Genomic DNA, 26,251 nt, shown 5'->3' with positions numbered 1-26,251 from the left:
AAGGAAACAACATTTTGTGCCGATGAAGTGACCAAGGCTTGAACTCAACTCAAAAGAGACGTAACTTATTTAGCAAGGGGTTCCGCTTCTGACAGAATGCCCGTGCAATTCTGCCTGTTTTTATTAGACAAGCCTCTTTTTTTGTAATGGGACTTTCCACTTTTAATTGACGCAGCATAAGTTTTCAATGTTGCTAGCCGCCCTGAGCTGCTGAAAAAGTAAAAAGCACAAAAAACAATGTTACAATCTACGGCAATTGCTTTATTCTGCGTAGCTTCCAATTCTGAATTACAATTTGTTCCTAGGCAAGCAGTGGCCACTAACATCCTACAGACTGTCAGTCTCTTTCTTTCTAGTAGTCTAGGAGATGGCAACAAGAAAAGGCCACTGCATTGTCCACCCTTGGGGCATAGTGCAGTTTGGTCATCTGGAATCTGGAAACTTGGCTCAAGAGCAGTAACTGCAAGAGGGATCTTGGAGTCCTACTGGACAACTTAAATGTGAGCCAGCAATGTGCTGCAGCTGTCAAATTAACCAATAAAATCCTAGGCTCTATTAACAGAGGGATAGATGAAGATCACAAGACATGTTAATACCACTTTATAATGCCTTGGTAAGGCCACACTTGGAATATTGCATCCAACTTTGGTCACTACAAAATAAAAAAAAGTTGAACCAGTGGTGGAATTCAAATTTTTTTACTACCGGTTCTGTGGGCGTGGCTTGGTGGGCATGGCTTGGTGGGCGTGGCAGGGGGAGGATGCTGCAAAATCTCCATTCTCACCCCACTCCAGGGAAAGGATATTGCAAAATCCCCATTCCCACCCCACTTTGGGGCCAGCCAGAGGGGGTATTTGCCGGTTCTTTGAACTACTCAAATTTTCCGCTACCGGTTTTCCAGAACCTGTCAGAACCTGCTGAATAGCACCCCTGGTTGAAACTCTGGAAAGAGTGCAGAGAAGAGCAACAAAGATGATTAGGAGGCTGGAGGGTTAAACATAACTACAGTAAGAACAGTTTCAAGAATTGGGTATGTCTAGTCTAGAGAAACGGGACGCAGTGGCTCAGAGGCTAGGACGCTGAGCTTGTCAATCGAAAGTTCGGCAGTTCAGCGGTTCGAATCCCTAGTGCCGCGTAACGGGGTGAGCTCCTGTTACTTGTCCCAACTTCTGCCAACCTAGTAGTTCGAAAGCACGTAAAAAATGCAAGTAGAAAAATAGGGACCACCTTTGGTGGGAAGGTAACACAATTCCGTGCGCCTTTGGCGTTGAGTCATGCCAGCCACATGACCACGGAGACGTCTTCGGACAGTGCTGGATCTTTGGCTTTGAAACGGAGATGAGCACTGCCCCCTAGATCCGGGAACGACTAGCACGTATGTGCGAGGGGAACCTTTACCTTTACCTTTAGTTTAGAGAAAAGAAGGACCGGGGGAACATGATAGCAGTCTTCCAATATTTGAGGGGCTGCCACAAAGAAGAGGGGGTCAACCAGACCACCAGAAGGCAGGACAACAAACAACTGATGAAAACTAATCAACCTAGAACTAAGAAAAATTTCTTAACAGTGAGAACAATTAATCAGTGGAACAAATTGCCTTCAGAAGTTGTGGGGGCTCCATCACTAGAGGCTTTTAAGAAGGGACTGATTAACCATTTGTTGAAAATGGTACAGGGCAGTGAGGGCTAATCTTTTTGCCATTGTGTGCCAAAAGCAGGGGGAACTTGGGGGAGATGCATGTTACCACACCCATAATGCAATGTCCCCACACATGCCCGGCCCTCCTCGCATGCACGCACGACCCCCATGGCACATTTGGGGCTTAGTAGGCCTCCCTGAAGCCTCCTGGGACCAAAAATGGGCATGCGCATCTCCTGCATGCACCCCATCCCAGACACCAGATAATCAGCTGGGTGGTGGGGGGCCCGCCCGCATGTGTGGTGGAACTGGGCTGGGGCGACAGCTGGCATGCCCGCAGAGAGGGCTCCGCGTGCCACCTGTGGCACTCGTGCCATAGGTTTGCCATCTCGGGTAGAAGGTCTCCTGCCTGAGTGGGGGGTTGGACTAGAAGACCTCCAAGGTCCCTTCCATCTCTGATTAAATTACATTAAAATTGTCCACCCTTGGGGCGCAGTGCGGTCTGGTCATCTGGAAACCTAGGAGATGACCGTCAAGTATCTTTGGGTGCAAAGTGCCTTGTTGCTCAATGCTCCAGCCAGCCTCCCCATCACAAAGCTGGCATTTTGCTGGGACGCGATAAACAAGCACATCCAACTTCCTGGGTTTACTGTCATCCACTTAGAACAGAGGCTCCTTTCATTTTCAGCCCTCCTCCCTTCCCATACCCAGCCTTGTCGTCCAGTGCCTCATTCAATGTACATGGCACAATACGACTTTGGCCAGCCAAGAATGCCCAAACCTTCTGCTAATGAGACACATCGTTAAGCCTCTTTTCCTTCCGGCAGATTTATTTCTCCCTCGTTTTGCTAGAGCAAACCATCGTCTTGCTCTCTGCACGAGGCTGCCTTTTTGTGTGTGCAGAACAAGCTTTTTGCAAAATGCGATTCCTACTTAGGACAAACAAAAGGGGCCCATAACTGCCAGGTGTCAATTTTTAGCATAAGGGCGAATTTGCAGGAGGCTGCAGGAGAAGAAATATGCCTTTCTACAGACCCCTCACATCCTGGACATAAAATGTTTAAACAATTAGACACAAAGGTAGTTTTTCCCCCAGGCATCATTCTGCTGAACACCTAATTCTCACAACACTATCTTAAGCCCGAAGATATTCACCCCAGTAGTAGGGCTGTATTATTATTATCCTTCTCATCTACCCTACTACCTTCTCCTATGGTATCTATGATTTATCACTTCTTGCATCTTATGATTAATTATTGTAACTATGATCTATTCTATGATATATGACCTATCACTTCATTGTATGTGTGTATACTGAGAGCTTATGCACCAGTGATAAATTCCTTATGTGCCTAATCACACTTGGCCAATAAAGAATTCCATTCCATTCCACTCCACTCCACTCCACTCTCCACCCCACCCCATTGATTTGCTTTTTCTGCTGAACTGCCTTTCTTTGCATGCACGCAGGTTCCACTCACTCTTTTCTTCGTACCCATAGGCCAGCCTTTGGTTTTTCCCAGATAAGTCGGCCCCTTTTCGTAGCGCGAGACAGAAATGAAATCAGAAGTGAAATCTGTGATTTTGCAGCTTTAAAGTCTCTTATGGTATGGAGAAGCCAAAAGTGCTTGAAGAGAAGAGAGGGAGGGAGGGAGGGAGGGAGAGAACAAATTTAGAAGCCATTAGGGAAAATTAAGTATTGTGGGAAAATTTTGTATTGCAAAACATTCCAGTCTGGAGAAGAAGGGCCCAACGACAGGCGGAGACATTCCATTCATGCCATTCTGGTGGCAGCTTTCTGGATCTAAACTTACCAGAAAAGAAAAGGACTCCTAACATCCCCTAAAATACACTTCCTGAAGTTACGCTCCAAACATTGCAGGACCACCCTCCTCCGAAGGGCTGGATCAGCCTGGTGCGCAGGGAGAGCTGTTCCTGGAATTCTATCTTCGTCTCTGAAACAAAACATTTTCCAATATTTTCCACCAGGCAACTGGAGGCTGCACCAAGCATTTGGCATACTAAGTCCAGTTCAAGTTAGCGTGACAGAAAAAGGTGCAGAGGACCTAGAATGGGGGTGTCAAATTCAAGGCCGATGGGCCAGATCCAGTCCCTGGGATGCTTAGATCCGGCCCATGAGGCCACCCTGAAGGACCGGCCCGTGGTGCCTCTGCCAGTGAAAACGGCTTTCGCACGCAACACTCCAGAGCTCCGTTTTCACTGGCAAAGGGTTGCAAGAGCCCGTCCGAGCCGAAAATGGAGATTGGGAGCCTGTTTTCTCTAATAGAGCACTCGGGCCATCAAAGGCACCCCTGACACTAGTGATGTTAGACCCCCGAGGTCAAACACAACCCCTCAATGCTCTAGAAGAAGGCAAAGAAGAGCCATAAAGATGATCAGGCTTCCGAAGGCTGAATCGCAAAGCTGGCTGGGGCATTCTGGGAGTTGGAGTCTGCCAGGCTTAAAGTTGCCAAGGTTGGAGACCCCCTGGTATAATGAACAGTTGAAGGAATCCTAGGCTTAGAAAACTTGGAACTCCGTCGCCTTCGACAAGACCTAAGTTTAACTCACAGAATCATCTATTGTAATGTCCTTCCTGTTGAAGACTACTTCAGCTTCAATTGCAATAATACTAGAGCAACCAATAGATTTAAACTTAATGTCAACCGCTTTAATCTAGATTGCAGAAAATATGACTTCTGTAACAGTGCTTGGAATACTTTACCTGACTCCTGTATCAGTGCTTGGAATACTTTACCTGACTCTGTGGTCTTTTTTCATAATCCTAAAAGCTTTAACTAAAAACTTTCTACTATTGACCTCACCCCATTCCTAAGAGGACCATAAGGGGCGTGCATAAGCGCACAAACGTGCCTACCGTTCCTGTCCTATTGCTTTTCTTTTCTTCTTCATATATATATATATATATATATATATATATATATATATATATGTAGGTCTTTGGTTATTCGGGTTTTCTCCCGCGTAAAATTGGAAGTGTCTTGGCGACGTTTCGACGAAATCTCGCACATGATTCTTAAAAGCCCTATCCACTTTTTTTTCATAAAATAAGTACGCATGCCATCCATATAACAAGTCATAACCTTCTATATTCAAAATTCTTTCCTCTGTTAAGTTAAACCAGTCACTTTTACTGAAAGGGTTACTGCTTCATAATATAGTTTAAAGTTAGGCATTCTTAAACCACCTCTTTCCCGTGAGTCCTGTATTATTTTAATTTTAACCCTCGCCTTTTTACCCTGCCATATAAATTTGTTAATCCCAATCTGCCAATCTTCCAAATTTTTATCCTTTTTAATTATTGGTATCATCTGGAACAGAAACAAAAATCTAGCAGAAACAAAAATCTAGGTTTCGACGAAATCTCATTCGTCATCTTCAGGCTTCAGCTTCGTGCTTCTGGGAGCAATGTGTGACTGCAGCTGGTTCAAACCCCCACTAGCAGTTAAAAAGGAAGAAACAGCTGCAGTCACACATTGCTCCCAGAAGCACGAAGCTGAAGCCTGAAGATGACGAATGAGATTTCGTCGAAACGTCGCCAAGACACTTCCAATTTTACGCGGGAGAAAACCCGAATAACCAAAGACCTACATACAAACACCCGCGAAAACCTCAGAAAAAATATATATATATATATATATGCTTATACCTCCTTATATTTACTCATATATGTGTTTATATACATATATAATCTTTTTGTATGATACCTACATATATTGTTGTGACAAAATAAATAAATAAATAAAATAAAGAATTAGGTCTATCCAGCCTATCAAAGACAAGGCTTGAAAGCAATATCTGAGGGGCTGTCACAAGGAAGAAAGGATTGACTTATTTTCCAAAGCATCAGCGGGCAGGACAAGAAATAACGGATGGAAGGTTGTTCAAGAGCTCCAATCTAGAACTAGGGAGAAATGTTCTGACAATGAGAATTATTAATCGATGGAACATTTTGCCTCCCAGAGTTGCGGGTGCTTCATTGCTGGAGGTTTTCAAGAATGGACTAGACAACCATTTCAGTGGGGTCTCCTGCCTTGAGCATCGGGTTGGACTAGAACAGGGGTCACCAACTGGTGGTCCGTGGACCATTGGTAGTCCATGAGAAAATTTGGGTGGTCTGCAAAAAAATTATTTGCATTTTTTATATTGCACTAAATCAGAGGTCCTCAAACTATGGCCCCTGGGCCGGATACGTGCAACGAATGCTTGTGTTGCTGCAGAGAGTCTCCCCCTTCGGGGACTTTTTGTGAGGGTCGGAGGAGGGCAGAAATTCTGACTCGGGGTCTGCTTAGGCCTCCTGGTGTGGGGCTTTGGGTGAAGGCTGGAGGGAAGTGCCACTAATGGCAAAGAGCCGGAGGGCCTCCTTCCAGTGGGACTGCATCATGGCCTGGAACTGTCTGACCATCTCAGCCCGCTGAGCCTCCAGGTGCCGGTCCCGGGCCTTGCACTCCCTCAGGTCTTCCCTCTGCTTGGAAAGCCTATGCTCCTAGTCCTCAGTGACGTGCTTCTTCTGAGTCTCCTTCTCGGTCAGATCCAATTTGAACTAAGCCAGCTATTTTGCCAACTCTTTGTCATGGTGGCTGCTTAGTTACAACAACTGCTTCCTGTTGGGGCCATAAGGAGCCCAGGTGGGTAGGAGAGGAGTGGGTGGGAGGGGTGAGTAGAGGCTGGCGAGGTGCCTCTTGACATGAGTGACATTGAGTTGGCCATGCCCATCCAGCCAGTCATTAGGCAGATCATATTAGTGGTCCACAGGATTTAAAATTATGAATTTAGTGGTCCCTGAGGTCCGAAAGATTGGTGACCCCTAGACTAGAAGACCTCCAAGGTCCCGCCAGCCCTATGATTCGATGTTCTAAGTTCTTCCTCTTCTTGTTGGGAAATAGATATTCTCCTAAAAGTGATCCTGGAGTTTTGAGATGGGTCTCTAGAAGGGTCATCAGACATTGAGGTTGGCTCCAATTTCTGAATGGAGTGTCTCTGATGTAAGCCAGTTCGTCTACTTGTGATTAAGGAGGGCAAATGCCTTTCATTTCTTTCTTTAAAAATTCTAATACTCATTTTTATCATCCTGTTTATGGCAGAAAAGAATGTAATTCATCTAAAAGAGCTGTTTGCGTGTCTGCACACAAGCAAGAGATTGTGATTCTAATTTAGCAGGAAGCCTGAGGGGCTGGACCTGGGGTTCAAGAAGTCAGAGCCCCAATTAGAGGGTATCAAAGATACATAAGAATCCGCCTTTTTTGTGTCTGTGTGTCTGGCCTTCCTGTCGTGTCCCACTCCTCCGCTGATGGCCGGGTCAGGGAAATCCGAATCAGGCTTGCCTCTGCAGCTCTGCCCAAAGTCCTAGCAAAGTCCTCAGAACAGGCAGGAGACCAGTAAGTGACTTCAGCAAGATAAGTTCGACTTTGCCTGACTCAGAGACTGCCAGAAAGCAGATCCTTTATATAGGCCATGGGGTGTGGCTCCATGACTCAGCACTCATTAAGGCCTGCCCCTCCCTTCCTTCTGTTGCCTCCGCCTATCCAGTCTTCTGATGCGAGGGTCACTCCAATCAGCAGCTGTTGGAAATAAACTTTCCTCAAGCTCACATGCTGTGGAGGAGGGGGAGGGGTCTAGCTGCTCCGTTTGCCTGGGCATGGAGCCAGGGCTGGGGCCGGGGGTTGCTCCCTCCTCTGCAGCCTGCTTGGGCATGGAGCCAGGGCTGGGACCGGGAGATGCCCCCTCCTCTTCAGCTTGTCTGGGCATGGAGCCAGGGCTGGGGCCGGGAGGACATTCTTCAGCGTTTGGAAGCAGATAAGCAGACCCCGGCTGCGGTGAGAGCGGGCAAGACACAACACTTCCTCTTCTAATTCACTCTTATGGCAACATACAGTATGCAAGAAGGGCAGCATAAACATTCAGTAAATAAATAAAATGCAAGAAGTAAGTGGGAACCCAAATCTGGTAATGTTTCGCCCCCCACCCCCCACCCCCCAATTGCCTTTTAAAAAGGGAGGGCACTTTCCATTGGATTATTGAAGAATTGTGGGAATTGGAATACGACCCATTCTTATAAAACAAACAAGTGGAAATACATTTGCATCCATGTCTCCCATAACCTCAGTACTTGTAGTCCTCGATTTATAATAGTTCATTTAGTGATCATTCAAAGTTACAACAGCCCAGAAAAAAGGAACTTATGGCTGTTTTTCACTCTTACGACTATTGCAGAATCCCTACAGTCACATGATTTATATTCGAGGATTGGCAACTGATTCACATTTATGACGGTCGCAGTGTCCCGGGGTCACGTGATCCCCTTGTGTGAACTTCAGACAAGCAAAGTCCATGGGGGAAGCCAGATTCACTTAACAACCGTGTTACTCACTTAACAGACGCAGTGATTCACCAGATGTGGTGGAAAAGACATAAAATTCAGCAAAAGTAAACAACTTTCTCATTTAGCAACATAAATTTTGGGCTCAAGGACTACCTGTAGAGTCAAGGACTACCTGTAGAGGCCTTGTGCTGAGGGAGTCTGAAATGTATGTGAAAAATACTGGAGTGGCTACACAGTGTTTCTCAATGTCAGCAACTTTCAGATGGGGTGGACTTCGACTCCCAGAATTCCCCACCACAGCTGACTGGGGAATTCTGGGAGTTGAAGTCCATCCATCTTGCTGAGATTGACAAAAACATTCTACAGTAAACTGAAATGGAAGTTATCCAGTGGTTTAAAATGTCCCTTTTATACTTTTTCAGTGAGTTACTCTGTATAATTATGTGAGAGCATTTTATGTAGGTTTAGTCAGAAAAAGATGCCTCCTACTCCATGTTCTCCCAGGTAACTATGCATTTCACTACAGCTTTAAATATTTCTTAATCCTGTTTTCCAACTCACGCATGAGCTGGGAAAATAGTTTATAACCATGTTCCAAAATAAAGTCTTTTGACAATGGGTAATAATATTCAACAAGATTGAGACCATAATCCCATCCCCCAACAACATAAAAACATCAGATGAAAATCCAAAACTGCAGCTCAGGGTCCAATAAAAAAGAGGAATAGTTCCATCTTGAAAAGTCTTAAGGAAAGAAATTAAACCCCAGCCTGGTTCTTATTAACTGTTGCTTATAAATGTATACATTTATGAAATGTTTATCCCACCTTTGGTATTTTATAAGTAATAAGAGCTTTGGTGGTGCAGTGGTTATAATGCAGTACTGCAAGCTAACTCTGCTTACAGCCAGGAGTTCGATCCTGACAAGCTGAGGGTTGACTCAGCCTTCCATCCTTTCGAGATCGATAAAATGAGGACCCAGATTGTTGGGGGCAAGATGCCAACTCTGTAATCGCTTAGAGAGGGCTGTAAGGCACTATTAAGTGATATATAATATCACTATGATACCCAGGAGGTTTACACAGTATCACAATGTGCACAACAGCAGCCTTACTAGATGTCCTTGGAGTTGTTACCCTGAGCAAAGAACTCTGTGAATGCAGGTAGTCGCCAACTTACGACCACATTTGAATAGTAAATTTCTGTTACTGAGACAGCGGTTAAATGAGTCTTGACCCATTTTATGACCTTTCTTGCCATAGTTGTTAAGTGAAACATTGCAGTCATTAAGTCAATAAGACAGTTGTTACTTGAGTGTGTCTTCCCCATTGACTTTGCTTGTCAGGTCGCAAAATGGGATCACATGACCCCGGGACACTGCAACCGTCATAAGTATGAACCAGTTGCCAAGCATCTGAATTTCGATCATGTGACCATGGGGATGCTGCAACGGTCGTAACAGTGAAAAATGGTCCTAAGTTACTTTTTCAGCGCTGTTGTAATTTTGAAAGGTCGGAGTTACAACACGCTGTTGTAAATCGAGAACTACCTGCAGTCAGAAATGCGATTGAAGGCCATTTTAGGTATCGGGCCAGGCCTCTATTTTTCCTTTCAGCACAAGACCTATTTAGGAAGGCATCCGTTGACCCAGAACAGATACTCATCACATGTGGCCACAAGGAGCCTCCGCTGAAGAGAGAGCAATTCCGCCATGGGTGACTCATGGATGTTCTTAATGCAGCAACCCAGAGAAGACCAGATGGAAGCATCTTTAGTCTCACGAGGTGCAAATATATTTCCCAGCCCGTTTCCCCCTCATTCCTCATTCTCGCTTTGATGAAGGAAGAGCTGCTCTAGAAAATTAATCCAAAGGGCAGGAAAACGTTCAAATTCTGTTGGGCGCTTTTTTTCTTTACATTTATTGAGTTGGTGAGGGATCTCAACTAGGAGGCCATCCTTGTTGTGGTCCGCCAGCAGCCTGCAGAGCTGGCAACGGAGTCGGACAGCGATGAGGCTGAGGAAGAACATGGGCCAGTCCTGGAGGCTGGGGAAGGCCCGGATGAGGACTCTGCGTCGGAGGCAGAGATGGGGCCAGGGCCATCGGGGAATGAGGTGCGGATTCCGGAGCCTCCAGAGACTGACAGTAGTGAGGCAGAGGAACAGGAGGAGCCTGTTCCTAATGCACGCATGAGAAGAGCGGCCAGAAGGCAACAGCAGCTCAAGCAAAGAGGATGACTCGGGAATAGGGCCAAGAGATGATTGGCCCCTCCCATAAGACTTAAAACAGACCAGCAACAGCGTTTGGGCTTTGCGGGGAAACAACGTTGGTAGCTTCATCTTCTTGATTTTTTTTTTTTATCAGTGACTTCTGAACGTTTGCCAAGAAAGGCCTTTGGCAGTTTGTTTAATTGGACCAAGGTTGGTGATAGGACTGAGGAATTTGTGTTGAGAGGAATTTATTTAGTTGAATGTTCGAATAAAGTTTGTTTGTTCACCGACTGAGTTTCCTACTACCTACTTGGGCCTGGGTCACAACAGTCCTTTGGCTAAACTAAAGAGGTATCTGAGGTCCATTTACTTCGTCCTTGGATGGGAGATGAAGTGGAAAACCTAAATGGAGAAATAAAAATTATTTTGCCAAGACAACTAAATGGACACCTTTATATGGTGAAACCTGCTTCAAAGGAAGCTTTATTGACAGTTTACAAACTTTGCACTTTGAGTGACAAGGACGATTAGGGGACTAAAGGCTGAAACATATAAAGAACAGTTGCAGGAATTGGGTTTGTCTACTCTAGTCTAGTGAAAAGGACTAGGTGACATGATAGTAGTCTTCCAGGATTTGAGGGGCTGCCACAAAGAAGAGGGGGGTGGGTCAAACTATTCTCCAAAGCCCATGAAGGCAGGACAAGAAACAATGGATGGAAACTAATCAAGGAGAGAAGCAACCTAGAATTAAGCAGAAACTTCTGACAGTGAGAACAATGAACCAGTGGAACAGCTTGCCGTCAGAAGTTGTGGGTGCTCCATCGCTGGATGTTTTTAAGAGGAGATTGTCTGGAATGGTATAGGGTCATGATGGTGAACCTATGGCACGTGTGGCAGAGGTGGCACACAGAGCCCTCTCTGTGGGCACATAAGCTATCGCCAACTGCTCTTCTGGTTTCCGGTGCATGCATGTGTGCCAGCCAGTTGGTCTTCACGTGTGCTGAAGTGCCAGAAATCCAATGACCAGCTGACACGCCCCAGCCAGCTGGTCTTCGGGTTTCCAGTGCGTGCACGCAAGCACATTCTGGTTTGGGCACTCGGTGCTGAAAAGGTTTGTCATCACTGGTATTGGGTCTCCTGCTTGTGCAGAGGTTTGGACTAGAAGACCTCCAAGGCCCCATCCAACTCTGTTATTCAATGTTCTGTGATGTTCCTCTTTTGTTAGGGTCCCTTCTCTCCCTACGTTTGCAGAAGTCTTGGGTTTTCCACACATCATTAAATCCCAAAGCAAGAAACTTGGGGATCCTCTTCCTTGGTTTTTGATTGTGGGGCCCAACCATCATTAAACAGAAGTTCTGCCTGTTAGAAATGTCTCCTTCCCCTGGAGAAATCCATCTCCTAATTGCCCACAAAGAAGGTGAAGAATTTCAAAAGGTCCTTTACAGCAGCAGTCACCAACTGGTGGTCCATGGAGCACTGGTGGTCTGCGAGAAAATTTTGGTGGTCCGCAGAAAAATTATTTGCATTTTTTAATATTGCACTAAATCAGGGGTCCTCAAACTATGGCCCCTGGGCCGGATACGTGCAATGAACGTTTGTGTTGCTGCAGAGAGTCTCCCCCTTCGGGGTCTTTTTGTGTGGGTCGGAAGGGGGGCAGAAATTCCGACTTGGGGTTTGCTTCAGCCTCCTGGTGTGTGGCTTTGAGCGAAAACTGGAGGGAAGTGCCGCTGATAGCAAAGAGCTGGAGGACCTCATTCCAGTGGGACTGCCTCATGGCCTGGAACTGGCTGACCATCTCAGCCCGCTGAGCCTCCAGGCGCCGGTACCTGGCCTTGCACTCCCGCAGGTCTTCCCTCTGCTTGGAAAGCCTATGCTCCTAGTCCTCAGTGAGGTGCTTCTGCTGAGCCTCCTTCTCGGTCAGATCCAATTTGAACTGAGCTATTTTGCCAACTCTTTCTCATGGTGGCTGCTTAGCTCCTGTTGGGGTCTAAGGAACTCAGGTGGGGAAGCGAGGAATGTCTGGCAGGAGAAGGGTGAGTAAAGGCCGGCAAGGCGCCCCTCGATGTGAGTGACATCAAGTTGGCCACACCCAGTCACATGACCACCTAGCCATGCCCATCCAGCTGGTCATTAGGTAGATCATATTAGTGGTCCGTGGGATTTAAAATTATGAATTTAGTGGTCCCTGAGATCCGAAAGGTTGGGGAGCCCTGCTTTACAGTCAGCTCCATTTCCATTTTCTCCTTTCCAGTCTTTAGGTAAGCCCAGCTTCTGCCCCATGTGCCCCCCCCCCCACTCCACATCTCAATCTGAGGAGGTGGAAAGGTGAATCACGCAGAAGCTTGAAATATTCAGCCAGATGCTCTCCAGATGCCTTCACTCCCCATGCTTCTTCAGCCAGAATTGTCCACCACAAAGACAGCAAATTGTAACAGCTGAAAGCCAACACATCTGGAGACTACTCCCCATGCCTAAAATAAGGAAGATTGCAGCATAAAATGCAAATAAGCGAAAGTCAGGTTTCTGGAGTGTGGAAGGGAAAATACAGGTAGTCCTCAATTTACGATTTTTGGTTTAATAGCAATAGCACTTAAGACTTAGATACACTACTCCAAGGTGCTTTACAACCCTCTCTAAGCGGTTTATAGAGTCCCAACAATCTGGGTCCTCATTTTACCGATTTCGGAAGAATAGAAGGCTGGACCAGGTGAGAATTGAACTGCTGGCAGTGGGCAGAATTGGCCTGCAATACTGCATTCTAACCACTGTGCCACCACGGCTCTGGTAATGAATTATAATGAATAATGAATAATGGTAATTGAAGTTACAATGGCAGTCAAAAAAATTGATTTACAACTGTTGCAGCATCCCCAAGGCCCCATGATCAAAATTCAGGCACTTGGCTACTGACTCGTCTTTCTGACGGTTCCTGTGTTCCAGAGTCACGTGATCCCCTTTTGCGACCTTCTGAGAGGCAAAGTCAATGGAGGAAGCCAGATTCACCCAACAACTTATCAACTGCAGTGATTCACTTAACAGCTGCGGCAAGAAAAGTCGTAAAATGGGCCCAAACTCGGGTAATCTTTCACTTAACGAGAGGAATGTTGGGCTCCATTGTGGTCGTAAGTCGAGAACCACCTGCACCTGATGCCCCCCAGCCCACGGGAGAGTCCCCTGGGGGAGCGGAGGGCCAGAGGGCGGGAAGAGGCTGCCTGGAAGCTTCTCTTCCCTGGAGAACCTGCGGGACCGAGCCGCCGGGACGGACCGCAAGGCAGCGGCGACTCCCCCCCCCCCGCCCCCCCGCAGCCCCGCTTGCTCCCAGCGAGGGAAGAAGCAGGTGGGGAAGGGCGGCTGCGAAGATGGAGGCGCATGCGCCCTGGCCGCACTGCAGGGCTCGCCGAAGCCGCCGGGCTGGGGAGCGCGGCCGCGCGCCTACACCCACTCCCCCCCCCCCCGCCCGCCGGAGCCGGGCCGCGTGCCCGCGCAGAGCCGCGCGCAGCCGAGGCGGCAGGAGCAGCTGCGAGAGCCGCGGGCAGGAGCTGAGCTGCTGCTGCATCCGCATCCTGAAGCGGCAGCCGCGGGCGGGAGCATGACAGCCGGGCGGCCGGGCAGCGGCGGCGGGGGCGCCGGCTCTTCTCCCTCCTGCAGCCACGGCTGAGCCCGGCGCCGCCGCCGCCCCCGGAGCCAGCAGGCAGGTGATCCGCGCGGCGTGGCCCCCGCTCCCTCCACGCAAGGCGGGCACCGGAGAGGGCAGCCCCGGGCATGCCTGGCTGGGCGCACTGCCTACTCCTGCGCTGCGCTGCGCTGCGACGGCGCCCGCCTTGGCCCCTCCGCGCCCGGGCTCGGCTGGGACCGCGGAGGGGCGCCGGGCATCCCTGGAGCCCCGCCGGGCGTGGAGCTCTCCGGAGGGAAGGGGCGCTGGCTGACGGGTTGGAGCGGCGGGTGGGGGTGGCAGCCGCGCTTGCCTCTGCACGAGTGGGCGGCTGCTGCGCTTGGCAAGGCTCTGCGTGTCGTTCCGGGGGTGGGCAGAATGGCGGCGGGGGGGGGGAGCGAAGGACGATGCCAAGAAGAGAAGCGCCAGAGCATCTTTAGGATTGCTCCACGCCCGGCGGGGCTCCCTTTCGCCTGGCATCCTTGGCCCCAGAGGCCCCCACCGGGCCTTAGGAAAGGAAAGAAGTGCCGTGGAGCATGTGCAGAGGGCCCGGGTCGGGCATGGTTGACGAAGCGCAAGGCGGCTGCGATCCTGAGATGGGTTGGGAAGGGGCAGGGATCGCGGCTGCTCCCGCGGCTGCGAGTTGGATCGCCTTCGCTCGCTCGCTCGCTTTGCCGCTTGGCAGATGCCTCGGTTGGTGTGGGGAGGAGACGAGCGCAAGAGGACGCAGAGCCAAGAAATTAAAAATAAATTACATGGGCGAAACATCCAGAGCTTCAGCCGCTGGGATCCTAAGAGGGTGAGCTGAGAAAAGCGAACCTGCGCCCGAGACCTTCGCCCGACGAAGGGATGGGTTTTGCCTGCATCCAGCTGGGTCATTTTTGACCTCCCTATTCCAGATGTGCCTGGCCTCTTCCAGAAGTGCTGTGGCACCGTCCCTCCCCTGGGATTCCCAATGTATCTGGAGGATCTCCTCCCCTCCCCCCCCCATGCTTTGGATCAGTGCTTCTCAACCATGGCAAGCTGAAGATGTGTGGACTTCAACTTCCAGAATTCCCCAGCCAGCATGGCTGTAGGCAAAACTCATGGCTGGCTGGGGAATTCTGGGAATTGAAGTCCACGCATCTTCAGCTTGCCATGGTTAGGAAGTACTGCTTTGGACCCCAAAGTGTGCAATTTTTTTTTCTTTTTTGCAACCTGTAGCAAGCCAGCCCTGCGGTGCATGAAGGAGTATGGGGGTGGGGGCGGCAGCCACTCCATGTGTCCAGTCACCTACTCCCAAATCCTCCTTAAGATGACATCACAGCATGGCTACCAACTCCAAGGATGAGTTCACAAAACCTGTTTGTCTGTCTTAAATGCATTTTGGGTAGCCTGAGGCTTATAGCCTGGGCATGATGTTTGGTTATGCTATTTTGTTAATCCAGATGTTAAGATTGTGTGTGTTGTTGGAACCCAGTTCATCAGTTGACAGTTTTGGTCTTCTTGGGGTGCGTTTTCTTCCCTGTCCTCACTGCAGACTGATTCTCTTGGGAAATTGGGTGCCAGGTTCTTGGGAAGCTACTCGCTTGCCTGGCCAGCCAATTGATGAACAACAACAAGTAAGACCCTGAGAGAGAAAAGAAGGGAGACCACCTTTCCTCGTAGTTTGAAGGACCTTTTTTGTTTCTAGGGGATCTTGCAGCTTCCCAGCATAGCCACAGGGATTCCTCTTTGGGCCTCGGTTTCAGATGCAATCCTTCTCCAATGCTGCCTGTGCCTAAACGCCCACATCTTCACACCAATGTTGGTGGGAGTGTTGTGGTAGAACCACCTTGAGCTCATTTCCCACCCAAGAAATTAATGCATCGAATGCATCGCCACACTCCAAATATCGTTTTCCTGAATTTCCAGTCCTTTACAGCAGAGAAGAATTAATTTTATGAAGTAACAGCTGTGAGCTTCAGCGAGGGAGAACTTTCCTGAAGAACATGCTGCAGCTCCTCAAGCTTATAGAAGGGAAGGGCTGCATACTTTCCATCAAAAGCTCCTACTTCAGAAAATGGATTTCTTTTATATTTTAGGAAAGGAAGTGGAATAGACTGGAATGGAATGGAATAGAATGACAGAGTTGGAAGGGACCATGGAGGTCTTCTAGTCCAACCCCCTGCTCAGGCAAGAAACCTTATACCATTTCAAACAAATGGTTGTCCAATCTCCTTACAAACTTCCAGTGTTGAAGCATCCATAAATTCTGAAGGCAAGCAGTTCCACTGATTAATTGTTCTCACTGTCAGGAAATTTCTCCTTAGTTCCAGGTTGCTTCTCTCCTTGGTTAGTTTCCATCCATTGCTTCTTGTCCTGCCTTCAGATGCTTTGGAGACTAGCTTCACACATATACCCCTTCTTTGTGGTGGCCCCTCGAATATTGCAACACTGCTATCATGTTACCACTTACTCCTTCTTTCCATTAAACTAAACATACCCAATTCCTGCAACCGTTCTTCATATGTTTTAGCCTCCAGTCCCCTAATTTCCTGGTGATTCTTGCTTTTAATCATGTGTTGCTTGTCCATGTCTTCACACACACACAAACCTGCTCATCTAATGCGTATCACTTTCCCCATTACAATTATGCAATCTAATCCCTACCTCCAATTAACATGACGAAAATAAATGCTCCTGTAGATGTTTTATCTGAACATAAAAATGTTCTTCATCAATGTGATTTAAAAAAAAAAAAGTTAGAGGAACGGGGCTAAGGGATTCAATCACAGTTATTGCTACTGCTCTGATCAAGCTCAGATTCCTCTCCTTCCCCCAAATCCTATGGGTATCTTAAAGGATAGCAGAAGTACGGTTAAATATTAGTCACCTTGGTTTCCTCTGGGATCAGAAGCACGGCTGGCTGGAGAAACCCTCCTACCCGTTCTCATTCCTTTGGATAAAATAGAATTTGCTTTAGAAATTCTCTCCAAAGGAAAAGAGAGCTTGAGTGACATTCTCCTGGGTGGAAAATGGTATTTGTGCACTTGCTTGGTGATACGGTGGCCAGCTGGGGTAAGTGGGTGGATTTGCATGTGAAGGTTACACAACCTTCTCTGTGGTGGCCTGGAGCCTCCCTGGCTTCTCACATATCCATCATCCTTTTCTCTTTCAGGAGGACCAGTCCAGGAAACATTTTTGATGTTAAAAATAGACATTTTAATTTTATTAAAAATAGACATAGACAGTAGCCCAGTACTGGTATTGTTACCTAGTTGGGTAATGAAATCTCTGCAAGAAAACCATCAAGTTCAGAGAGCACCAAGGACCACTCGGTCCTCCTCCTCCTCTCTGCAAACCTTCCTCCCTTCTTGCAATTGATGATGTTACCTAGTTTGGTAATGAAACATCTGCAAGAAAAACACCAAACTCAGAGAGCACCAAGGACCCCATGTTCAACCCTGAGCTACAAATATTCTCTTTCATTGGTCAACATTGACTTTTATTGTCTACCATGACTTTGGTCAGTTGAAACTTGCAAAGAAAGGGTGGTGGGGTTTTTTTGTTTTTGTTTTTGTTTTTGTTTAGGAAGAAAGAAACTAGATTACTAGCCTTACTCAGGGCAAATGCAACATTCCCAATGATATGTGGTCAGTCGGGACACGTTTTGGCCAGATGCCACAAAGGCATCTTGAGTTGAGCTTTACCCCATAGTGCAGGGCCAGAAAATTAGTGAAGCACAATATGTATGCTTGTTTTGTGCTGCAAGATAGTTTTGTGACGAGACTCAGCCATTTTTAATTAGTTATTGCCTTACAGCTTTTATGTTGTGTTATTTTACGCCTCGGTTTTATTAGCTTCCTAGAGTTATTTGCTGAGCAGCCTTATGCATTCTGAAATAAATAAGTGCAAAAGGATGTTTTTGCTAGACTGTGCAGGCTTGGGTCTGTAATCTAGGAGTTACTTTATGAACCAACATATTGTTGCATGTAGCCTGCTAACTCAGAGCTAGAGGCAATGTCTTCACACACACCTAAGATCCCTGCCTTCCCCCACATTCACTAAAGTCCAAGAGACGCGTCAAGTGAAAAATCTTCCCAGGGGAGATTTGCAATCATTGTTCTTCTCCAATAGTTTCTCTTCATCGCAGAAACATTCCGATAAATTCTCGGCCCAGAAATTGGATGGAGAATTTTGTGAAGCTGTTCATGTCTGCTTCTAATCAAAGTCATTAATTCCTCTGAAGACAGTATAAACCCTGGATCTCAGTGGATGCAACAGAGCGCTCTGTATTCTGCACTTCTCTGTGTTAGAAATTGTAGAGAATATTCATAACTCAGGTTGTAGATTTAAGTAGAGATTTGTCCTCTGAGCTTGTTTATTTATTTATTTATTATTTACATTTGTATACCGCCCTTCTCCCGAAGGACTCAGGGCGGTTCACAGCCAAATAAAAATACAATACTATAAATACAGATTAAAAAATACAATTAAAAAACTTATTAAAATTGGCCAGAATTAAAATTTGGAACTAAAAACCCATTAAAACCCATTAAAACACATTAAAACACTACCCCAGTCCAGCGCAGATGAATAAATAGGTTTTAAGCTCGCGGCGAAAGGTTCGGAGGTCCGGAAGTTGACGAAGTCCTGGGGAGTTCGTTCCAGAGGGCGGGAGCCCCACAGAAGGCCCTTCCCTGGGTGTCGCCAGACGACACTGTCGCTACCGATGGCACCCTGAGGAGCCCCTCTGTGAGAGCGCACGGGTCGGTGAGAGGTATTCGGTAGCAGCAGGCGGTCCCGTAAGTATCCCGGCCCTATGCCATGGGCGCTTTAAAGACATTCACCAACACCTTGAAGCGCACCGGAAGGCCACAGGTAGCCAGTGCAGCCGGCGCAGGATAGGTGTCACTCGGGAGCCACGAGGGCTCCCTCAATCACCAGCGCGCTGCATTCTGGACTAACTGTAGCCTCCGGATGCCCCTCAAGGGAGCCCCATGTGAGAGCATTGCAGTAGTCAGGCGAGGCGTCACAAGGCGTGAGTGACTGTGCACAAGGCATCCCGGTCTAGAAAGGCGCAATTGGCGCACCAGGCGAACCTGGTGGAAAGCTCTCCTGGAGCGGCCGTCAAGTGGTCTTCAAAGACAGCCGTTCATCCAGGAGAACGCCCAAATTGCGCACCCTCTCCATCGGGCCAATGACTCGCTCCCGACAGTCAGCCGCGGACTCAGCTGGCTGTACCGGGATGCTGGCATCCACAGCCACTCCGTCTTGGAGGATTGAGCTTGAGCCTGTTCCTCCCCATCCAGACCCGTCGGCCTCCAGACACCGGGACAGCACTTGACGGCTTCATTGGGGTGGCCGGTGTGGAAAAATACAGCTGGGTGTCATCAGCGTACAGCTGGTACCTCACACGAAGCCACTGATGATCTCACCCAGCGGCTTCATATAGATGTTGAACAGAAGGCGAGAGAATCGACCCTGCGGCACCCCACAAGTGAGGCGCGCGGTGACCTCTGCCCCGTCAACACCGTCTGCGACCGGTCGGAGAGATAGGAGGAGAACCACCGATAAACGGTGCCTCCCACTCCCAATCCCCCCAACCGGCGCAGCAGGATACCATGGTCGATGGTATCAAAAGCCGCTGAGAGGTCTAATAGGACCAGGGCAGAGGAGTAACCCCTATCCCTGGCCCTCCAGAGATCATCCACCAACGCGACCAAAGCCGTCGGAGTGCGGTAACGGGGCCGGAAGCGGGACGGGAGCGGGCCCAGATAGACAGTTCCCCCCAGGTGAAGGGGGAACTGATATGCCACCATACTCTCTACAACCTTCGCCGCGAAGCGAAGGTTGGAGACTGGACGATAATTACCTAAAACAGCCGGGTCCAGGGAAGGCTTCTTGAGGAGGGGCCTCACCACCGCCTCTTTCAAGGCGGCCGGAAAGACTCCCTCCAACAAGGAAGCACTCGTAATCCCCTGGAGCCAGCCTCGTGTCACCTCCTGAGTGGCCAGCACCAGCCAGGAGGGGCACGGGTCCAGTAAACATGTGGTGGCATTCAATCTACCCAGCAACCTGTCCATGTCCTCGGGAGTCACAGGGTCAAACTCATCCCATACAACATCACCAAGACCGCCCTCAGACGTCTCGTCCGAATCGCTGCAATCTCGGTCCAGACCGTCCTTCAGCTGAACGATTTTATCGTGTTGCTTGGCTTCCGGATGTTTCGTTACCAAACTAGGTAACATCTTCAGCGGTGGTGTTTTTGGGTGAAGTGTCTTGTTTGTTTATATAGGTCCCAGGTGGTTGGTTGGTCTTGTGACTGGTTGAGTCACAGGACTTATTGAATCATAGGACTGGTCTCTGTGGTGTATAAAACCTCATTTATTTATTTACAAATGTGTAAAATGCATAAATCACACACATACATAGTTTCATTCACATTTTACATATGCATGAAGTCCAAAAACCCCTCATGTAATTATGCCTATGTAAAATCCCATTTGGATTTAATGGGCACTCTGATTTAATGGACATCTGTTAAATTGAAGTCCTACTGCGTAAGTTTTTGGGAAATTACAAGGGGGGCACTGTTGCTCTGTCTACCATCTCAGTTCCTCCAAGAAATCTAACTGGCTACTGTAGTGACACAGTGCTGTGGCTGTAGACTTGGTCCAGGCGAATTCTTCTTTAGTTATCAATCTCCAAAAGCGTTTATTAGCTTGGCATGGGAATGCAATTATTATTATGCTGAAGAGGGCAACTGAAGTGTGAAAGGAGACAAACTGCTCTGACGCAGATCATTGGCTCTGCTCCCACGTAACTGAATGGATACTCTTGATCTGGGCATTTGTCCTGAACACAATTCCGCCTTCCAAAGGGGAGGTGGGTTATTTTTTCCCTGCAAACAGATCATCAAGTCAGCAGGTCATTCTCCATGCAACTGCAATGGGGCACATGTGTGCCCCAATAGATCCCTTTTAGATAGTCACCCTCTGCTGTCCTGGGATTGTGAGAAAGAGCTGTGTGCTCATCCTTAAGGAGCTGCACCACTCCCTCGATGTCTGTGCTGGAATAATATAATGTCAGCAGCCTCTTAGAGCAAACCCCGTGCAAATAGAATATGTGTTGGGTGAGACGATGATAAAGTCAGGGCTGTCACTAGCCCTTTATGGACCCAGGGTAGGCAGCTGATTTTCTGATGTCCCTTATCCTTTGGAAAGACCACATTAAGGTGATTGAGGATACTTCTCAGACTTTAGGAAACCTACTTCAGAAATTCCATCCACTGCTCAGTTGGACAAAAGCTGGTGCCCAACAGTATTGAAATGTGAGGTCCTTGGTGTTCTCTAAGCTTGGTTGTTTTCTTGCAGACATTTCATTGCCAAACTAGGTAACTATTGAGTGTGAGTTTTAGATGTGAAAGGTTTGACCTCTCAGTCTAGGGATTGAAACAGCTGAGAATAGATTTGCAGAAGTATGAAGAGGAGCAACACGGTGGGCAGGAGAACAAGAAGACCAAGCTCTCATCAGTGAGCTTGTAATTCTGCTAGAAATATCGAATCTGGGATTGGCATGACCTTTATCTAGCCTCCTGTTCAAAATTTGACTTTGACAGATGGCTGTTGCTAATTTCTGCTGAAATATTTCTCATGAAAGATAGTCACTATTTTCTGGATTAACAGTTTGGTCATCAGAGTGGCAGGCAGCTTCTTTGAAGGCAGAGATGGGCAACTATTGCAATTTTATGACCTGTGGAGTTCAACTTCCAGATTTCCTGAGCCAGCAAGTCCATAAGTCATAAAACTGAAGTCGTAAAGTTGCCATTGTTGCCTGCCCCGTTCTAAGGCATGGTGACTAGCCCATGACCCATAGGCACAACTGCTTTTGAGCAGCCATGGGTGATGCCCAAAACATCCATTGGGCTTGCAAACCATCATACGCTGGTTCCATTGGCGATGTTTAAGGGGCAAAATGAGGGCCTTGTGAAGGCCTTAGGTTCCCAATTCATCTCTTAAGTATTTTCCACGTTTATCGTTCCTCTCAAACTTCATATTTTTTCAGAAGTGGGTGTTAACAAGGAAATTGGTGCTTTGTCCTAGTGGAACTTAAGGGATCATTTTGGCCTCTTCAGACTTAAGACTGCCATATCTGGGCTGCCAAAATCAAAACCACCAGCAGAGGGCAGAAAATAGTTAAAGTCTTTGGCATCTTTCTGCTGGCATCTAGTGATCATATTTGGTTTTGCAATCTAGATATGATTCCCCTATCCCAGGGGTCTGCAAACTTGGCTCTTTTAAGACTTGTGGACTTCAACTCCCAGAGTTCGTCAAGCAAGCAAAGCTGGCTGAGGAACTCTGGGAGTTGAAGTCCACACATCTTAAAAGAGCCAAGTTTGCAGACTCCTGCCCTATCCAAACCTGCAACTTTACAAAAAAGGTTCAACAACCTATCAGGACTTCAGTAACTATCCTCATTTGCAAGAGGAGAAATAGCTCCAAAGCACTTGGATATAATAGGAATGGACAGAAACTCAATCTATCCATTGCAAAATGTTGAATTATTTGAAATGGCACATTTACAGGTAGTCCTTCATTTATGACCCCAACTGATCCCAGAAGTTCTGTTACTAAGTGAAAGATTTGTTAAGTGAGTTTTGCACAATTTTACAACTTTTCTTGCCACATTTGTTAAGTGATCCAGACAGAACTTTCTGGTAGGCAGAAATAACAAGAATGTTCCCCCTCCCTGGTGCTTAGCTAAAAGCCAGGCCCTTGAAATTTCTAGAAGTTGATTAAGGTTTTTTTGATCTGCTAAGATGAAGGGGGTGGGGTGGGGGAGCACCATCTGCTACATCGGGTCTCCAAACTTGGCAACTTTAAGACTTGTCGATTTCAACTCCCAACTGGCTGAGGAATTCTGGGAGTTGAAGTCCACAAATCTTAAAGTGGCCAAGGTTGGAGACCCTGTGCTACATGATTGTCCTCTAAATATAACTGAAGTAGAAGTCTTCTCTGGGCTTTTAGCTATTGGTATTTCATAAGAGCATTTAACTTCCAGTAAGTGTCTCTTTTGCAATTGCTCTAAATCTTGATCCCCAGGATACCCCAAGTTGGTAGCTTCTAACTTTTGTGTCCTTCAAGGCCTCAAGAAGGATTTGTGGGTCGTGTGACAAAATAATTTCTTTATCCCGAATCTGTTCATGGCCTGGTCTTCTCTCCTCCTGTGTTTCTCCTTAATTGTTCCAATCATTATCTCTGGCTTGATGTTTCCCAGAGGTGTAGAACAGCACTCTCCATCATTTGTCACATTAGTGAGGGATAAATTGTAGTGCAGTCCAGATTGCCCAATGAAAATCTAGATCAGTTTCCTCCAATGGGGTGTTTTTCTGTGTGTTTGACTGCAGCTCCCACAATCCCAAGCAAACTATGGATGACCCTGCTGATTCTGAAAAAGAGAAAGAGAGAGAGAAAGAGAGAAAAGAAAGAAAGAAAACTTTATTTCTTAATGCTGGCAGTCCTTGACTTACAACCATCCTAGCATCCCTACAGTCATATGATGAAAATTTGGGCACTTGCAACTGGCGTGGGTTTACAACAATTGGCGTGTCCCAGGGTCATGTGAGCACCATTTGTGACCTTCCCAGCTGGCTTCCAACAGCACTTAACAACTGCAGTGATTTGCTTAACAATCCATGGCAAAAAAGTCGTAAAATTGGCTGTGACTCACCTAATAACTGTCTTGTTTAGCAGTGGAAATTCTGGTCCCAATTGTGAACATAATTCAAGGACTATTTATATTTTGAAAATAAATTAGTTAGAGCTTTAGTGCCGAGCGGTTTTATTAACTTTCATCTGGTTCTCACCCACAAGAACCAAGATTAATAGTTAGCACACTCTACCCAGGTTACAGGCAGATGAAGGATCATAGCTTACTCTCTAAATATTTCATTGAAGCTGCTCACACTGGCTGGAAAACAGGCAAGGGTGTCTCCAATTTTAGTTCAGGAAAAGAATGTAGACGTATTGCTGTGTGAGTCTAGAATAGCCAAAGAATCAAGCGGACTCTGGAAGAACCTTTTCTGGCTAAGAACTCGCTTCATTGGATGCAGCTCTTGAAAGCTTCTGCTTTTTAATAGATTTGAAGAGGTTTAGTTGCAAAAAAAGGGCTACCAGACTTCTGAATTCAGGGAAAGAGTATGCCTTAGTCCAATATTTCTCAATCTCAGTGACTTTAAGACCTGTGGACTTCAACTCCCAGAATTCTCCAACCAGCTGAATTCTGGGAGTTGAAGTCCACAGGTCTTAAAGAAACACTGCCTTAGTCCAACTGATGCAGTATGGTTACATCGGGCTATAACTCCATAAGAAAAAAGATAAATAAGCATCAAGTTGTGTGAACATTATCAAGAAGCAATGGATGGAAACTAATCCATGGAAACTAAGAGAAGCAACCTAGAACTAAGGAAAATTTCCTGACAGTTAGAACAATTAATCAGTCCAACTGCTTGCTTTCAGAAGTTGTGAATGCTCCGTCTTTAAGAAGAGACTGGACAGCCACTCGTCTAGAATGTATAGAGTCTCCTGCTTGAACGGGTTGGACTAGAACAGGGGTCTCCAACCTTGGTCCCTTTAAGACTTGTTGACTTCAACTCCCAGAGTCCCTCAGCCAGCAAAGCTGACTGAGGAACTCTGGGAGTTGAAGTCCACAAGTCTTAAAGGGACCAAGGTTGGAGACCCCTGGACTAGAAGACCTCCAAGGTCTCTTCCAACTCTGTTAGTCTATTAAGCCTTTAGGGAAGACTGCTTTAAGGGAATGAGACAACAATCTCTCTCCAGCCCTATGCATAGACCATCAGTCAGCTTCCATCAGCACTAGGAATGAAGCAGATTGACATTAGATGCAGGGATTTTTCAAAGGTAGTGGCCCGACTTTATTTTCTGCTATTGAAAAATCATTTGTCTTCCTATTTTGCTTTCAAGCAATATCTCAGAAGTCCATTTGTCATGGATGAGGAGGATGCATCTTTAAATGGATGGCCCTTTTGCGTTTGGGTTTCCCGTTAAAATTTCTGTTTGCTTCACTTTCTCGGTTATTTGTTCTCTCAACTTTGCCTCTGTGTCTCTTTGCATGTTTTTTTTTTAATAAGATGGCAACTGCTTTGGAAATCTCCACTAAGAGAAGACAAACATGATAAAAAATCTTCTCAATAAGGAAACAGGATGTCTTATCCAGGTTTTTTTTATGCCTTTGAGTCCTGGTGACTGCCTGGACTAGTCAGTGAGAACAATTAATCAGAATAGCAGAGTTGGAAGGAACCTTGGAGGTCTTCAAGTCCAATCCTCTGTTCAAGCATCCCCTATACATTTCAGACAAATAGCCGTTCAGTCCCTTCTTTAAAATCTCCAGTGATGGAGCGCCCAAAACTTCTGGTGGCAAGCCGTTCCACTGGTTAGTAGTTCTCACTGTTAGGAAATTTCTCCTTAGTTCTTGGTTAGTTTCCACCCATTGCTTCTTGTCCTGCCTTCTGGTGCTGTGGAAAATAAGTTGTCTCCCTCTTCTTTGTGGCAGCCCCTCAAATATTGGAACACTGCTATCATGTCACCCCTCGTCCTTCTTTCCACTAAACTAGAAATACCCAATTCCAGCAGCCGTTCTTCATATGTTTTAGCCTCCAGCCCTCTAATCATTTTTGTTGCTCTTTTCTGCACTCTTTCCAGAATGGGGGGGGGGGGGAGTGGAAAAGCTGTTCAATGCAACAGCTTGCCTCTCACAGTGCTCCATTGCTGAAAATCTTCAAGAAAAGATTGGACAGACTTTTGTCCGGGATGTGATAAGGTCTCCTGTCTTGTTTAAATTGGTATTAGGATCCTTTACATCAGGGGTCTCCAAGCTGGCTGAGGAACTCTGGGAGTTGAAGTCCACAAGTCTTAAAGGGACCAAGGTTGGAGACCCCCGCTTTACATGAATGCCAAAATACCTGGCCTATGCAGACTTTCTATAAAGCCTACTCAGTACTCTTGTAGGATTCGTAGCATACTGGTTTAAATGCTACTCATGCCTGCATTTGATTTTCCAAGACAAACTAGCATGCCATGATAGGATTTATGTGTTTTTATATGCTTTTTAAACTTAGTATGCTTAACACCAGCCAGTGTGATTTGTAAATGTTGTGTTATGGCTTAATACTATATATACACTGGGCCGCTGTGACTTCTTCAAGGCAGCATTAAAATAAACACGGTTTAGTGTGATACGCAAGTCCAGAAAAATTCCACCCCATCTCCACAGCAGTGTGACCCGGTCTTCTTTTTGCCAGGTGATCTGGCAGTCCTTCATTTTTTAGGAAAAAAAAGGTGCTGGTTCTATCAACATTTATCACCTCATTTAGTGAACTTCTCTTTAGGGGCCATATTTATTTAGAGGAATAAGAATAGAGGGCCATA

At 46.9% G+C, this 26,251-nt stretch overlaps 1 protein-coding gene across 4 annotated transcripts in view; it reads left to right on the top strand.

Annotated features, from left to right (window-relative positions):
• Window positions 1–13,694: 13,694 nt before the first annotated feature.
• The window catches only part of LOC131205016 (actin-binding protein WASF3-like), a 59,906-nt gene continuing 47,349 nt past the window's right edge, over window positions 13,695–26,251 (top strand). For 3 of the 4 annotated variants that reach the window (XM_058196801.1, XM_058196802.1, XM_058196799.1), the window contains exon 1: window positions 13,695–13,880. The gene's annotated coding sequence lies outside the window, so the exon portion shown is untranslated. Of the gene's footprint in view, window positions 13,885–26,251 lie in introns of all 4 variants that reach the window. The other variant, XM_058196800.1, reaches the window with a different exon arrangement.

The sequence above is a fragment of the Ahaetulla prasina genome, chromosome 11 (genome assembly GCF_028640845.1).
Source record: "Ahaetulla prasina isolate Xishuangbanna chromosome 11, ASM2864084v1, whole genome shotgun sequence".
Taxonomy (NCBI): Eukaryota; Metazoa; Chordata; class Lepidosauria; order Squamata; family Colubridae; genus Ahaetulla; species Ahaetulla prasina.
The sequence above is the reverse complement of the archived record's forward strand: the minus strand, read 5'-3'. Positions and strand labels throughout refer to the sequence as shown.